Raw genomic sequence first — 16,754 nt, forward strand, 5'->3', positions numbered from 1 at the left:
CACAACCTATAAAAAGTATTCAACTATTTGAATGTTTTACATTTTATTGTTTTATATATTTATTTATTTATACTGATCAGCAGAAAACAAATTCTTAATGTCAAAGTGAAAACAGGTCTCTGCAAAGTGGTCTAAAATTAATCACAAATATAAAACACAAAATAATCGATCACATAAGTATTCAACCCGCTCAATTCAATATTAAGTAGATGCACCTTTGGCAGCCATAACAGCCTTGAGTCTGTTTGCACAAGTCTGTCCCTATCAGCTTTGCACATCTGGACACTGCAGCTTTTCTTCATTCTTTGCAAAACTGCTAGGGCTCTGCAAGGTTGCATGAGGATCATGACTGAATAGCCTTTGTTAAGTCCAGACAAAAAGTCTCAGTTGGATTGTTGATCTGGACTGTGCCGGTCACTCCAGAAATAGTGAGAAAAGTGCTAAAAAATTGTAAGCAGTTATTATTATAACACGTGCCCACAGCATGTATTTTGGTCCCAGATGACTCTGTCACATACTGTACAAGCATTGGTGATCTTTGTGCACTGTGTTTTGCTGCACTGCTTGAACACCACATCTTCAATGTCCAGACTGGGGTTTTACTGTCCACTACCTTCAACCTTGTTGATACCAATTATGATTTTCTGTCTGTCAAAGTTTATTAGCTTAGAAACCTCAATTTTTCTCCTCCAGGTACCCCTGTATTTCTGGTAACCATCCTGTGGCACCATTGATTTGTTAAACTGCACTATTACTACTACTACTATTACTCCTGATTATCTCTTTACTACCTCATTAATTTGAATTATGTGTGCTATTATAAAATAGAACAAACTCATGGAAATGGGTGGGATGTCTCAAGGAGACGTATGAAAACCAAATCTGTGTTGTTCCAGCACTCTAACAAAACATTAATAGAAATTAGAAAAATGGAAGAAATTCTTATATTGTATAAGCATCTATTTTTTATTAATTCTACTATCCTATAATGCTTTTACAAATGAATAAACAAATACATATCTTTAAAAAATTTCTTGGTTGACCTAAAAATTTTGCACAGTACGGTATTGTTTTTACAACAGTCATGGAAGGACAACAATTGGATTTCCACTTTTGGTGTTCTGGGTTAAACTAAACTTGACAAAGCATAAAAGATGAAAGGTTGGATGTATGGATATTTGACTGAACTACAATTGACAAAACATAAAAATGAAAGGTTTGGATGTAGGCATTTTTTTAATTTGATGCTACAGCTGAAGCACGTGGAGAGTAGAAAAGGCTTTGCAGAGAGTAACTCATCGGCAGTGACAGACTGCATGTGGCCCCCTCTGGGGCTTCAATACTGTGTGCAGTGGCATCAGTGCTGACGAGGACTGGAGGGGACTCCCCACTGCAGCCGGCAGACGCACGTGTGAAGCGCACACATCTGCGGAGCACAGCTGTCTCTTTGTTGCAAATCAATTAACAGTCTCTTGAATTCCTTTGCTAATTAGTGGGACAGCAGCAGCAGTGGACCAATTCAAATTAGAAACTAGCTAAATCATCTCTCATTGGTGCTGTCATGTGGAGATTATCAGGATGAACTGCTTCTAACATGGCACCTGGGAGCAGTTTGGGTCAAAGGAGGGTTCTTTTATAGCTCTCATGACCTAGGTCAACAGTACATTACAGTGGAATAATATTGTAGTACTTACAGATCCAGCCCTACTGTACTTCTGAGAAGGAAAAATCCTTGGACACCAATGGCGTAATCCCACTTCTCAGCCAAGGGAGGAAGAAGCTTTTCTAAAATTTCTCTTCTAAGCTCCAACACAAATTGTATAAGGAAACCTTCAGGGAAAAAAAAAAAAAAAAGTATAGTTGTAAAATCCTTACCCTGTGTTTGAAATATAATTTAAAATGTCGTTCTTATTTCAAATTATTTTTTATTCTTATTTATACAAGCCCTCATTCCAACTGATTAAGCTTTCTGTTCCTTGAAGTTGGTAACCTGTTATTTTTGAGCCCATACTTCAGCTGGGTCTGGCAAAGAAAGAGGATTAATTGTGAAACTTTGGGTTACCAACAGGTGGCAAAATAAAACTTTCAAATGAATAATATAAAAAGCAAAATGACAACATTTTCCCAAATAATGAGAAATCCATTTAATATTGAAACTTTGTTTAAACTTTGAAGATGAATACTGTTTCAGAAGGTGACATTCATAAGATGTTCTGACAAATGAGGCAGAACTGGGAACTAGGGGCATGCACTGGCAGACAAATATACACTGGTGTGAATACAGCTGTATACATGAAACATCCATCCATTATCCAACCCGCTATACAGTATCCTAAATACAGGGTCACGGGGGTCTGCTGGAGCCAATCCCAGCCAGCACAGGGTGCACGGCAGGAAACAAACCCTGGGCAGGGCACCAGTTCACCGCACTACACAAGACATGACAGAGAGATATTGTCACACATGTGTGTCAGAGGTAAGCACCATCACTCCAGGACAATAGGAGGCATGATTACTGATTGTTTTGTCTCTTTTTCCACTCAAAGCTCTGAGAAGACGCCCAATTAGGGTAAATGACCCCTCTTCTTTTGGTTCACTAACTATAAGAGCAGGGTGCTCACTTAGGAGATTAGCAACCCGTTAGACAGAGCTTGAACCATGAAGCCTGACTGTTCCCCATAGTACATTTACTGCAGCCAATAGCCAGTTGCATTTTCTGTTCCATTGTGCTCCCATTATTTTATTTGCTTTATTATTTCAAGTAAACTTGGTGGCCTGGTTGGCACTCCAACATTTCCTTTGGACTCTAGCATTCCTCTTGATTAATGGTGATAGACAGATACCATTAGTTTTAAAAAAAATCAAGTTCTGTTTTCATAATTTCAATTATACCTTTGACCATTCTGCTTTCTTACTAACATTCAATGCACCAACAATGTTTACTGTCTGCAGTATAAAGTAGGTGTAGCCTGTTAGAAGCAAGAAAGGCAGCTAAAATCTAACAAGCCATTTAATGTATGCCAAATTATCTATCTGTCTATCTAATCCTTCTCAATACTGTCATAACATTTTCAAAAACACCATGGGATTCCATAGATCTGATGTTTCCAATGTGCCTATAGGTCTTTATTGCAACAGGAAGTTCTGTAACTAAAGTGAATAAGGAATTCAGTTGCTGACACTGTCAGCATCCACGGGAAAATAAATGAAGCTGAGCTCAATATCATTAATTAGTCAGCACATTTTACTGCTCAGCTCTGCCTGCTAGGTTAATGGTTCGTCTATTTGCAATGTGATTGGCGCAATGGCTGCACTGACAAGAACTAATGACCTAAAGTAGATCTGGTACATGGGGGAAAAGGCTGAGCGAGTCATTCTGGAAGTGCTAATCAGATAAAGTGGCACTAATGGATAAGTCTGCTGAGCACTTATCTCTCCAGAGCACAGGACTGAAATCTGCCTGTAAATGAGCTTATCTGCTCTCAATTGTAAATAATAACCTAGCGCACTGAGCATTATTAAAGGTGTATTTATGGAAATATGTAAAACTGCACTTAGCTGGTCAAAAGGAAACACAATCGACTAATTAAACATGTTATTGAAAAACTCACAGTATTGTTTTAATGTATTATAAATGTATTATGTAAGTTGCTCAAAGGAATAATAACTTACCTTTGTTTCTTATGTTGGAATATCTATCTACTGCCTCTATCCTTTAATATATATCTATCATGTTGAAAAATATAACAGAATAGGCAAATGGACCTCCACCCCTCAAAGAAATTCTTTCAATATTTTACAAGTAAAAGAAAACTCAGGGAGCAAGTAAAAAGTATTAGAAATGGTGAATATGTGAGAGAAGATGCTGAAAGTGAAATAGCAAATGCTTTGAATTTTGTTAAAGTTTTTGTGCAAGAAAAGAAGTAAACAAGCTCTAAGCAGTAGCAGGGACTACTAAGGAGGTACTTAGCGTTTGGAAATTGTAGAGGGAGAAGTACTGCTTAGATTAAACAGGCTGAAATCTAATAAATACCTAGGATCAGATAACATTTATTTTCACATATTTAAGAAAGATAGTGAATACATAAAAACACGGTGGCATATATATATATATATATATAGCCTATTTGTGTAATATCTGGCTCAAGGCCAGGACCAATGCATCTCATGGTACACTTTATATATACACGTGGAAGTATGTTTGTCTGTCTGGCCTGGAAGTGAGAGGTGGAGTCGGGGTAGAGCTCCACCACCGAGGAAATAGAAAACTAAACGTCTACACGTAGAAGTGTGTGTGTCTGTTTGTTCGGACCAGAACTGTGAGGCTATTACAGCATGAAGATCAGAGAACCAGAAAAGTGGCCCTAAGTTAACGAGTCGGAAGAAGAAAGCGACTCTGTTGCCAAAGTAAAACCGCTGAGAAAAGAGAGAAACTCTTATGCAAGCGAGACGAGCACATTGGCAAAACGGTATCCGTTTTACTTTTCCTCCCACCACTAATACACAAGAGATGTGAGCACATCAGCACAACAAAACCTAGGCGAGTGACCCCCAGAGTAATTCCTTTCAATTACCTGACATTTCTACTCTATCTCTACATCTCTATTTCAATTTTTTTTCTGTTGATTTCAATAGTTTCTAGGACCACAGGCTTTTTACAGCACGGGCTTGCACAACTATAAGTGTAAGTAAGTACATATATATTGTTAATTTGGAAATAAGTTTTTATTTGCTCGTGAAAATACTACATAACTGTAGAATAAACACAAACAATATACAGTATACATTTTTGCACTTTCAGAAGATTTGACTACTACAATGTGTAATGCACTGGCTGTTCAAATTGTTCTTTATGCATCATTTTGTTAATTCAAAATGATGCTGAATTAATTATTATACAAACTTGAAAATGAGAACTGGAGTTGTGTTCATAAGTCCTTACAATGGCTCCCAGTTAAGTTTACAGCAGATTTCATAATCCTCATTTTAACATATAAAACCTTAAATGGGCAAGACCCTGCCTACTTATCTGAACTTATCATTACTTACAAACCAGAGCACACATTGAGATCTCATGATGGCACCCTAGTTATGATTCCAAGGATTAAATGAGTAACAGTGGGAGCTTGAGATTTTTGTTACAGGGCTCCGAAGCTGTGCAATGATCTGCCTGAGATGACCATTTAGTCGTATCTTTTAAATCCAGGCTGAAACCTCACTACTTTCATCTAGCATGCCCTGACTAGAGCTGCTGATCATCAGTACATACTGCATCTCCGTTAGTCATTTGTACAGAAATATAAGTAATAGAATATTTATAAACCACTACAAATCCTCCTCTATTCTGCTTCACTTCTCAGTATCTGGATGTGGTAATAGGTGCCACAGCTCTACTGAGTATGGAAGTGGAGCATTATCTTGCATCTTGAGTACTGCTAACAATAGTAACATTGAATGATTTTGTATAATAGCAGACTGATTAATCAAAACAAAGACAGCACTCATCTACTACACTCACATTTCTTTGGTGTAAGTTGTGGAAGCGACAGGGTGCTACTCTCCCAGAGCCAGTTTTGGAAGACTTTGATTTGAAAAAACAGGAGTGGAATATCAAAGACGGAGTTGTGGAATCAAAGCACAGCTGAGCGTGGAGATTAATTTTTCAGCTGATGCGTGTCCTTTTGAGTCCCAGTTTTAACCTATTTTTTGTTTCCTTGCAAACTACCTGCTGTTTGCACACCATGTTGCTCTCATGAATAGCTACATTGATATTTGACTACTTTTATCTAACAACTGAACAACCTTTTCAGTTACCTGTTTATTTAAAAACAATTTTAAGACCCTCTTTAAAAGTGGAATTGACTTTAATAGTGTCAGCTAAGCCATAACGTTCAGTTTGAAAACCATTGACTTGGAATAGAAAAGGTTGATAGTTGATGTGATTTAATGAAAAATAGTAAGTCATATCATTGAAAATTGATTGCATGAGTTTACAAGTGAACTTTGACATAGTTTTAGAGGTGTCCAACTACTGGAGGGCTACAATTGCTGCAGGTTTTCATTTTAACTCTGTTCTTAATTAAAGATCAGTTTTTGTTGCTGCAAATTAACTTCTGTTGCATTCATTTTAATTTTTCTTGTTTTTTTTCATAATGAGACCCCTTAATTATTTTGTTCCCCTGATTAGCAGTCAAACAACAATGGGATGCAAAATGAGCCAAAAAATTAAAAGCTAAGCAGTGTCCATTATACAATATTTGAAAGTAAAGAAAGGTGAAGGTCTTAGTAATGATGACCTGCTCAAGGCCACAGTACATTTTGACGGTGCTCTTAAGAAAAAAAAGAAAATCAACAGTTTTGGTAATGTCTGCTGAGGCGGAATGCGAGCACCAAAAAGCCATGGGATTAATTAACAGGTTTAAATAACACAAAAATAGATTTCTTATTAAGAAACCTAAGTTGAAGTGGAATTGGTCAAAATTTGACACCCCGACTTATCTAGTCATCTGTTGGCTCACTTCACATTTCATTTTTTTGGATGCCATTTAAGGAAAAATAAGAAACACATTCAAAGGATTGCGTCTTGAATAACAAGGCAGTTAAAATGAAGGGAAAAGACATTAACAGAGGAAACTGGTCACTGATTAACAAAGTCCATCCATCCATTCATTATCCAACCCGCTATATCCTAACTACAGGGCCACGGGGGTCTGCTGTCGCAGGAAGGAAAACCTGCAGCCACTGGAGCCCTCCAGGATCAAAGTTGGACAAATCGTCTTTTATGTTCCTGCTAGAGTATTGTGCAGTAAATGGATATGAGGGCAGTAGTAAACTGGGATACCAACTTGTTAAAGATTATTTAAAGATCAGTTTTATACATTGCACACAACACACACAAACATATACATTACACACCTGCAGGTGCATATATTGTACATTTTATGTTGTCTTATTGATCACTGAGATGATGATTATGTGATGATTAGTGAACAGCAGTATGGTTTCATGCCAAGAAAGAGCACCACAGATGCGATGTTTGCTCTGAGGATTTTGATGGAGAAGTATAGAGAAGGCCAGAATGAGTTGCATTGTGTCTTTGTGGACCTGGAGAAAGCATATGACAGGGTGCCTCGGGAGGAGTTATGGTATTGTATGAGGAAGTCAGGAGTGGCAGAGAAGTATGTAAGAGTTGTACAGTATATGTACGAGGGAAGTGTGATAGTGGTGAGGTCTGCGGTAGGAGTGACGGATGCATTCATGTTGGAGGTGGGATTATATCAGGGATCGGCTCTGAGCCCTTTCTTATTTGCAATGGTGATGGACAGGTTGACAGACGAGATTATACAGGAGTCCCCTTGAACTATGATGTTTGCTGATAAAATTGTGATCTGTAGTGATAGTAGGGAGCAGGTTGAGGAGACCCTGGAGAGGTGGAGATATGCTCTAGAGAGGAGAGGAATGAAGGTCAGTAGGAACAAGACAGAATACATGTGTGTAAATGAGAGGGAGGTCAGTGGAATGGTGAGGATGCAAGGAGTAGAGTTGGTGAAGGTGGATGAGTTTAAATGCTTGGGATCAACAGTACTGAGTAATGGGGATTGTGGAAGAGAGGTGAAAAAGAGAGTGCAGGTAGGGTGGAATGGGTGGAGAAGAGTGCCAGGAGTAATCTGTGACAGACAGGTATCAGCAAGAGTGAAAATGAAGGTCTACAGGACGGTAGTGAGGCCAGCTATGTTATATTGGTTGGAGATGGTGGCACTGACCAGAAAGCAGGAGACAGAGCTGCGGGTAGCAGAGCTGAAGATTCTAAGATTTGAACTGGGTGTTACAAGGATGGATAGGATTAGAAATGAGGACATTAGAGGGTCAGCTCAAGTTGTAAGGTTGGGAGACAAAGTCAGAAAGGCGAGATTGTGCTGGTTTGGACATGTGCAGAGGAGAGATGCTGAGTATATTGGGAGAAGGATGCTAAGAATAGAGCTGCCAGGCAAGAGAAAAAGAGGAAGGCCTAAGCGGAGGTTTATGGATTTGGTTAGAGAGGACATGCAGGTGATGGGTGTAACGGAACAAGATAACAGAGGACAGAAAGATACAGAAAAAGATGATCCGCTGTGGCAACCCCTAACAGGAGCAGCCAAAAGAAGAAGAAGAAGTTTTATGTAAAAAATAAATAAATACAACAAGAGCTTTAGATGTTCAAATGAAAGGCTCCATATTAATTTATAACATAAGAGAATGCCTTAAATCTGTACTCCCTTACAAAGCAGTGAGTCATGGCCAGTCTTTGTAATGTGATTTGACAGAGAGAATCACATTCTTCCTTTCTCATTCTGCTCTTTGTTTAGCTTGCTTTCTTACTTGAACCGAGGACATCTTTATATATATATATATATATATATATATATATATATATATATATATATATATATATATATATATATATATATATATATATATATATATTCTATGAATTTTTCTTTTAAAGCTTGGCATCTTTTAAGTAGCTCACACGGCATGCAATAGTTGCAGTTTATTGTTATAATGTAATCCAGACATTGTATTTTCAAACGGTTTGATTGCATTGCATCCTAATGCATACTGATTATTAATGACAGAAAGGGGTCAGAGAATTTGACCCAGATTTGTAATTCAAAAGCGACATTCTCATAGAAAAGATGACAACTGCTGCCACTCGATCGGTATTGGATTCAGAACAATGAAGCAGGACAGCACGAGTGCCTAGTGGCTACTTAAGTAGAATACCTAAAGGGAAAAAAAAAACATTTATGCATATTTGGCACTGTACACGTGACATTCTTTACTGTCAAATCTTCAACATATTAATAGTCAGTTACTTCATACATGTACCATATAATAATTATAATAACTCTGTTTTCATCTAAAAGTCATTACAGTGCTTAATTGTCACTGTGGTTTAGGCTTATGTTTTGTGCATTGGATGCAATGCAGGAACCAGGCCTGGATGGTAATTACTGTCCATTTCAGTGGACGCCCCAGGAAAATCTGGTTCCCTGCATGTTAACCTAATACAAATAGACAGACATTTGAAACATGGATAGAAAGAGAAAACACTGTGTCCATTATCTTCATATGTAAGTGCAACTGTTTTGTAAAGGGCTTTAGAATTTGCCATGAATATTGACTGAATTATTTTTTATGATACATTAGGTAATAAATTCAGTAATACATATGACAAATGTTTACATTTTTTTATGTCTGGAATTTCAGTTTTCTTTAGAACTGAGCACACAAGTAATAACTGTTTAATATAAATCTAGGTCATGACATGCTTTTGCAAATCTATGCCATTAATCTGCACTGCTTAGTGATTAAAAAAGGATGTAAGATACAATGGATCAAAGTTTGTGTTCTATAAATTGAAAGTAAGCACAGTGAAAAGGAAAATATTTTTCCATAATTACATCTTAAATTAGAAGCTTTATTTTTTGGCTTATGGGATTTTTTTTTCCAGGAAAATGTATTTATTCAGATTTAATATGGCACGTAATTTTAATTTTAACTGTTGTCACATAAGTGGGAATTGTATGTCTCTACAGGGACCAATTTGAATAGTACAGAGGAGAAGAATTGTGAGGTCGCAGAGCAGATTACACCGTGTCCTCTTCCACTCTCAGCCAGGAAGACCTCGAGTACCCAGAAAACACATAAAGTCTCCTCAAGCCTCATCTCCTCAACTGCTTCTTCCAGTATAACCACACACAAAACCCAAAAAAAAAAAAAAAAAACAGTTGAGGAAGAAAAACACATCAGTGTCACCCTAACCACTGGTTTTCTTTCCAAAAAGGAAACCTTTTTTGCAGGTTTCATGTACTTTACGCCATGTTAACAGTTAGCTGGATTCTAGTGTAGCAGGCTAACAGAGTGTCGTGTCCTAGTAAAAAGTTTGCAACATTGTGGCACTCATAAGGAAAACTAGATGGTGCCACAGGAGAACGTGAATTGTTAATGATAAAAACACAGTGAAAAAAATGAATACAACCAATGAGTCATGGAACTCAGAAACCCACAAAACTACACAGGCCAAGGATTAGTTGAAAAAAAAAAAAACTTAAATTATGACATCTGGGAACTGCAGCAGTCTTAAGATCGAACTTAGATAAACTCTGTTATTAATATCACTGACTTTAGTAGTCTTTAATAATATTTGTTTTATTCTTTAAGAAAACTCTTGACACCAACATATTAGGAATTATAAAATAAATGTAAAGGAGCGGCATCATTTTTTCTTAATAATTATTTTGGAGTTTGCTACTATTTGCATATTTCTTAGACTGAATGTTATCTAATTTTGAAAACTGTTATTAGATAAAGGGACCTTATTCAATATACAGTACATTTCATTCAAATCTTATATGGCAAGTAAGTGTCACAGTATTAGTAAAGCTTCAAAATGTAATTTGGCTGTAAATATTACTTTAAAAAATTGGACGTTTTAAACATCAGAGATTTTAACAATTGTCTAAATGGGATATTGGGACAACTGAGCTGCTACCAAACCAAGCGATCTTAGCAAACTGTAAAGTCTCCTGTTTTGTCAAGCTTCTTATTTTCTCATACTTATGGAAATCATGGTATTTGATATCTCTTCATTATATAAAAAATCCTTAGAGAAAAGAAGAAGAAGAGAGATTTTTTTCAAGTCCTGTGAGACGAGACTTTTGCCTTCAGATTTTTTCAAATCACACCCTCCTCTCAAACATTTTCAGACAAGACCATGGTCCTCTCACCTCTCATTCGTGGGAATGCTTTTTCAGACACACTTCCTGCGCTCTCAGCTCTTACAAATTTTAACGTTTTCCTCAGTTTAAGTTCCCAATTAAAGAAGACGTATTATGTCCAAATCTTATTGAAGAATTTCATGACGAAGGGTTATTAGCAGAAGAAATGAGCACACAGGCAATCCTAGCACCGAGAAACGAGGAAGTCAAACGAATTAATGTCAAAAATGTTGATAGGTTACACAGCAAATTGGCTAAATGCGCATCAAAAGACTATGCTGAAACAGTTGGTGGTGATTGTGCGGAAGGTGAAAACAACAACTTATGATTACGAAGAATATCTACAACCGTTAACACCGTTTGGTCTTCCACCGCACGAATTACTGTAGAAAGGATGTATCCAAGAAAGGTAATGTAGTACATCTTCCACGGATAACATTAGACAACAAAGGAGATCTTGATATGCCATTCATATTAAACATTAACAGTTTGCCATTAGAATAGCTGTGGCAAAGACAATTAACAAATCTCAGAGCCAAACATTCAAAAAAGTCGTTTTATTTAATAGAGAGAAAGAAACAAACTTCAACCACAGTCAGTTATACAGTATGTCATGTGGATGCATATGTAACAATTCCCATGAAAATAAAAATCTGTTTAAATTGTACATCCACATCCCCATATGCGAGCAGCAGAACCGCAAGCGTAAACCGCTAGCGCAAGCCTGGGGGTTGGCGAATGAAGCAAGTAGGGGGCACAGCCCCCTATTCTTTCATATGATATTTGCTGTTAGTAAATAATCATGACAATGCTACTTGAGACTTTCTGAGTTTTTCTCCTGTTGTGGATGGTACTCACTCTATGTGAGCTAACATGCTTCATTAGTCAAGCAGTGGTTCTCAAAGTGTGGTCCACAGACCACCAGTGATCCCCAGGTGTAAGTGCAATGTCCCACAAGCTGGTAGTCACCAGGAAAAAGGTACTTTCAAGTCGATCAGATACGTTAATCTGTTATGTGATTAACTAAGCCATTATTTAATACAATTCAGGCTACTAGCCAAAACCGTTATAACTAAATAGATACATGAGAAACGGACCTAAAACCACACAGTCTAACTTTCTTTCAGACATCAACAACTTTTTCTTCAATTCCACACCTTCCTGATCCACTCCAGCTTGCTTGTCGTGGTAGCCGCTCTATCTCTCTTACTCTTTCTTACATTCAACACTTCAACCTCAGTTCATCTCCAGCTTAGTTGATCTCAGCAAGTGCACAGGACTTTCTTCTAAACTCACTTTGATGTCAGCCTAGACAGTCCAAATCTGGACAAGGCAGTCCTTCAACTCCATATCACATGTGACGTGCACATCAGTGCTTAAAGGCTGCCTGCTGTTAATCAATCTTCATGGGTAAGGCAACAGTATGGATCAATGGCTCAAACTTGGAACTGTGAAACACAAACAAATAAATGCATTTACCATTTTTTTTATGAAAGGCAACACAGAATTGTGCCCACAGATGACTGTCTGGCTGAAGTGGCCTGCTGTTAGATTTGACTTTAGTAAAATAGTCCTTGGTCCAAACCACTAGGAATACCACTACATTATACAAGCAAGGGTTCTCCCAGTTTGAAAATATGTCTGAAATCTATTCATGTCAGTTTCAACCTTCACCATTCTCCTTGTAGCAGTAGTAGTAGCAGCTTTTTATTGTCATTTCAAACATATACAGTTAGTATGATACTCAGTGAAATGAAACAATATTCCCCAGGGAACACAGTGCTATATAAAACACAGTACTACAGAAAAAAAGCTACACATTTTAACACAAAGTGTATGTGTGCAGGCATGTGCAGACATTGTAGGGCAGTGCAAAGACAAACAGTGGTAACAAACAAAGACAGTGAAGTGCTGACCAGTACATATTTATGATATCCACAGATACAAAAGATTAGCAGGTTGTGCCAAACTGTGACAATATCTTAACAAAAGGAACAGATATAAACATGACACTGGAAGTAGGAAGAAAGTAATAGTATGATAATAAATATAAAGAAATGACTTAGTTGATTGGGAAGGTGTGTACTATGTCTTATCAGTCTAGTCCCTGTGTTTAGGAGAATTATGACTTTAGGAATTAAACTATTACACATTCTGGAAATGCAGGCCTGAATGCTTCAATAACTTTTTTCCAGATGCAGAAGAGTGATTAGTTTATGTGAAGGGTGCGTTGGATCCTCCATAATATTGGTGGCTTCGCAGATGTAGCATATTGTGTACATGTCTGTGATACAGGGAAGAGAGATTCAATGATCTTCTCAGCTGTCATCACTATCCTCTGCAGGCTCTTGCAATCCATGACAGTGATATTCCCAAACCAGACAGTGATGCAGCTGCACAGGATGTATGGATGTTCTCAAAAGTCCCTCTGTAGAAGGTTGTGAGCATGGATGGTAGGGGATGGGCTTTTCTCGGCCTTCACTGGAAGTAAAGATGCTGATGGGCTTTCTTGGCTATGGAGCTGCTGTTGAAGGACCAGGTGAGGTTCTCTGCCAGGTAAATACCAAGGAATTTAATGCTCTTGACAGACTCCATGCTTGAGACATCGATGTTCAGCAGAGAGTGGTCACCTCTAGATCTTCTGAATTCAACAAAAATCCCTTTTCATTTTATCTACATTTAGAGACAGGTTGTTGGCTTTGCACCGGTCTGTTAACCTGTGCACCTGCTCTCGGTATGCTGACTCTTCATTCTTGCTGAAGATGCCCATCATAGTCGTGTCGTCAGCAAACTTGATGATGTGGTTCAAGCTATTTATTACCGCGCAGTTGTGAGTCAGTAAAGTGAACAGCAGTGGACTAAGCACGCAGGCCTGTGGAGCAATAGTGTTTAGTGTTGTGGTGCTGAAGAGGCTGTTTCTAATCCTGGCTGACTGAGGTCTTTCTGTCCAGAAGTCTGATTAGTTTACAGAGGGTGGTGTTCAGGCCCAGTAGGCTTAGCTTTCCAATCAGGTGCTGATGAATGAGTGTGTTGAATGCTGAACTAAACTCTATGAAATCTGCGTGTGTGTACTTCTTGTCCAGGTGAGGGAGGGCCAAATGGAGGTGGTGGCTATGGTATTGTCCATCTTTCAGACCACCCCCCTATTTATGCCAGAAAGGTCCACAGCACACCCATTTTCATTAAAGTGACCTCTCCCTAACATTTCACTAAACTAAAGTCTACATTCCATCCAGATATCTTTATACTACAGTTCATTATCCTAAACCTTTATTTCATTATTTAACATTTGAATATCTAATGACTGTCTGGAAAACCAGGCGGCCCCTTTGACTCCAAGAGGTTATTTACTCTGAAGAAATTTATTTTCTACAAATTCATATCATCCAGGGGTTTATTTTTTTAATCCCCTTCTTTGCATTCTAACCATTTTCATGAACAGTAATGTATCTCATTTAGAATTTCTGCTTGTCTTGGCAAACTGTGCTCTACGGTAATTACACCAGCATTAAAATAATATCTACCAAAATGCAATGTGGCAATTCTGGTTTTAATACATTTTGAGTTGTAGGCAGTCTGTTTTTAATAGACTGAAAATTACCTGGTTTAGAACAAGTAAGAATTAGATATTTAATCTCTGGCTGCTTAGCAGTTCACTGTGTAGCACTGTTCTCCACCACAATCCTCTTAGGTTACTGCAAATTTCCATTGAGCATAAAGCATTTCTAAAACAACTCCGGACTGGAAAGGTCTAAAGTCAACTCCAGTAGCCTCAGGTGAAACGCAGGAATAAGCGCACAATCACACTCAGACATTCAAAATAAAATGAATGCACCCATTTAACTAAAGAAGACCAGAACATCCATCCATTATCCACCCTGCTATATCCTAACACAGGGTCACAGGGGTCTGCTGGAGCCAATCCCAGCCAACACAGAGCGCAAGGCAGGAAACAAACCCCAGGCAGGGTGCCAGCCCACCGCAGGGCGCACACACACACACCAAGCACACACTAGGGCCAATTTAGAATCGCCAATGCACCTAACCTGCATGTCTTTGGACTGTGGGCGGAAACCCATGCAGACATTGGGAAAACATGCAAACTTCATGTAGGGAGGACCCGGGAAGTGAACCCGGGTCTACTTACTGCGAGGCAGTAGCGTTACCACTGCATCACCGTGCTGCCTTAAGACCAGAACATCCAGGGAAAAAAAAAAAACAAAACTGGGAGAATGTATAAATTCTGCACAACTGCACCCTAAAAATGAAGGCACCAGAGTGGTTCTTCAGAGGGATTCGATAGTGCAACCATGTTTGGTTCCCAAAAGACTCAGCCACATGAAGGTTCCAGAAAGAACCATTTATTTATTTAGATTTGTAACAGGCTCTCTACTGTGAATAAACATGGCAACAGATTTGTGAAATACCAATAGCTCATGATTTTAAAATTGCTCTTGCAGCAAAGGTACAGTAATACAGGCTAAGTCCAGGCTTTCTTAATCTGTTAGTGTCCTGCAACCTACAATACAAATGCTGGTTCTTTAATGGCACTTTATGGCTACTTAATTGGGTTGTGTGGTTCCATATAAAACTATTGCTTGATGAAGCACCATTTCATTCTCAGAAGGGTGAAGTTGTGCCTTGAAAAACCTCATACAATGTAGAAGAAAAACCTGAAAATATTTAATGTGCAGCAGACTACATAGCAGGACACCAACAGATTAAGAAAATCTGAACTCGGCCTTTGTGATCGTATGCAGCAAGAGTCCTTTTAAAATCAGGAGCCCAATAGTATTTCCCAAATCTGTTCATTGTTATTTACTGTATGGAGTCTGTTACAGATCTAAATAAATAAAAGGTCTTTCTGGAATCTTCATGTGGATAGTTCTTTAGGGAACCTGAAGAACCACTCTGGCACCTTTATTATTAAGAGTGTATAAAGAGCCATATAGTGCCATTAAAGAACTGTTATTTTTTTTAAGAGTGTCGTTTCTGGCCTGGAATCTGAACCCAGGACTGTGGAGTCACAAGGTGGTAACACTAAACCCAATTTTGTAAGGGTTAGTTTGGAAATTCTAAGTAAAACTCTGAAAGGTAAGAGTTTCCTGGACTTGCACCCTACCCAGAATTGTTCTATAGTGAAAATCTAATAACGCCATTACAGTCTCTAGCTATTAAGAAAAGGACTGTTGGTGCTAGATAATTATTACCAAGCTCCAAGTTTGTTTTTCTTCAGGTATGCCAACAACCCACAGCCATTTACAGTACATACTCACAGATGCCAAATTTGCTACAATAATCCATGTCTAATTATTCATGTATGCATCTTGTACAAGCCTTTAACAATTATTTTAGAAAGTAATTCTCAAATGAGAAATTCAAAAAGAGCTGAAGAACTGTTAACAGGGTCCAATTGCAACTTAATTTGTATAATGAGTACATTAAGATATAAAGCAACAATAAAAGACGAGCTAGAGGAAAGTGCTGTCCATAACTGGGGTGTTAACAGATTTCCATAGAGGGTTTTTACTGATATGGTGGGATTTAATGCTGAGCTAATGACAGGATATGAAAATATAAACATAATTCATCATTATACATTAGAACATGTTTTCTGTGTTGACCCTGAAAAGACTAAATATTCAAGTAAAACCAAGAAGGATTCAGAGTGCAGTGCAGAGTAGGCTTAAACAAAGAGAACAACAGGTTACTGTGTATTGTGAGATTTGTTCCTCCAAAGATTATAGCTGTGGCTGTGACTAATTTAGGTGGATGACTAGAAAAGTGACCGAGAGGACAAAATTAAAATTTTGACTTTTTTGGGAGGGTATGGGGGAATGGAGTATAATGCAAGTAAATTTTAAGATACAGGAAATAAAAATGCGGAGTTTGGAACTATAAACTATTTACTAAGAAGAGAATCAGGAAGCCTTAGAGGACTTATTCTTGTCCACAAGGGTAAGTCTACAGTATGAAGTAGCAATTAAAAAGGCT

At 38.0% G+C, this 16,754-nt stretch overlaps 1 protein-coding gene across 1 annotated transcript in view; it reads right to left on the reverse strand.

Moving 5' to 3' along the window:
* Window positions 1-16,754, reverse strand: part of zgc:110045 (uncharacterized protein LOC664755 homolog) — a 172,122-nt gene that overhangs the window by 118,230 nt on the left and 37,138 nt on the right. Inside the window, 1 exon segment of the mRNA XM_039736269.1 lies at window positions 1,695-1,830. The gene's annotated coding sequence lies outside the window, so the exon portion shown is untranslated.

The sequence above is a fragment of the Polypterus senegalus genome, chromosome 15 (genome assembly GCF_016835505.1).
Source record: "Polypterus senegalus isolate Bchr_013 chromosome 15, ASM1683550v1, whole genome shotgun sequence".
Classification (NCBI taxonomy): Eukaryota; Metazoa; Chordata; class Cladistia; order Polypteriformes; family Polypteridae; genus Polypterus; species Polypterus senegalus.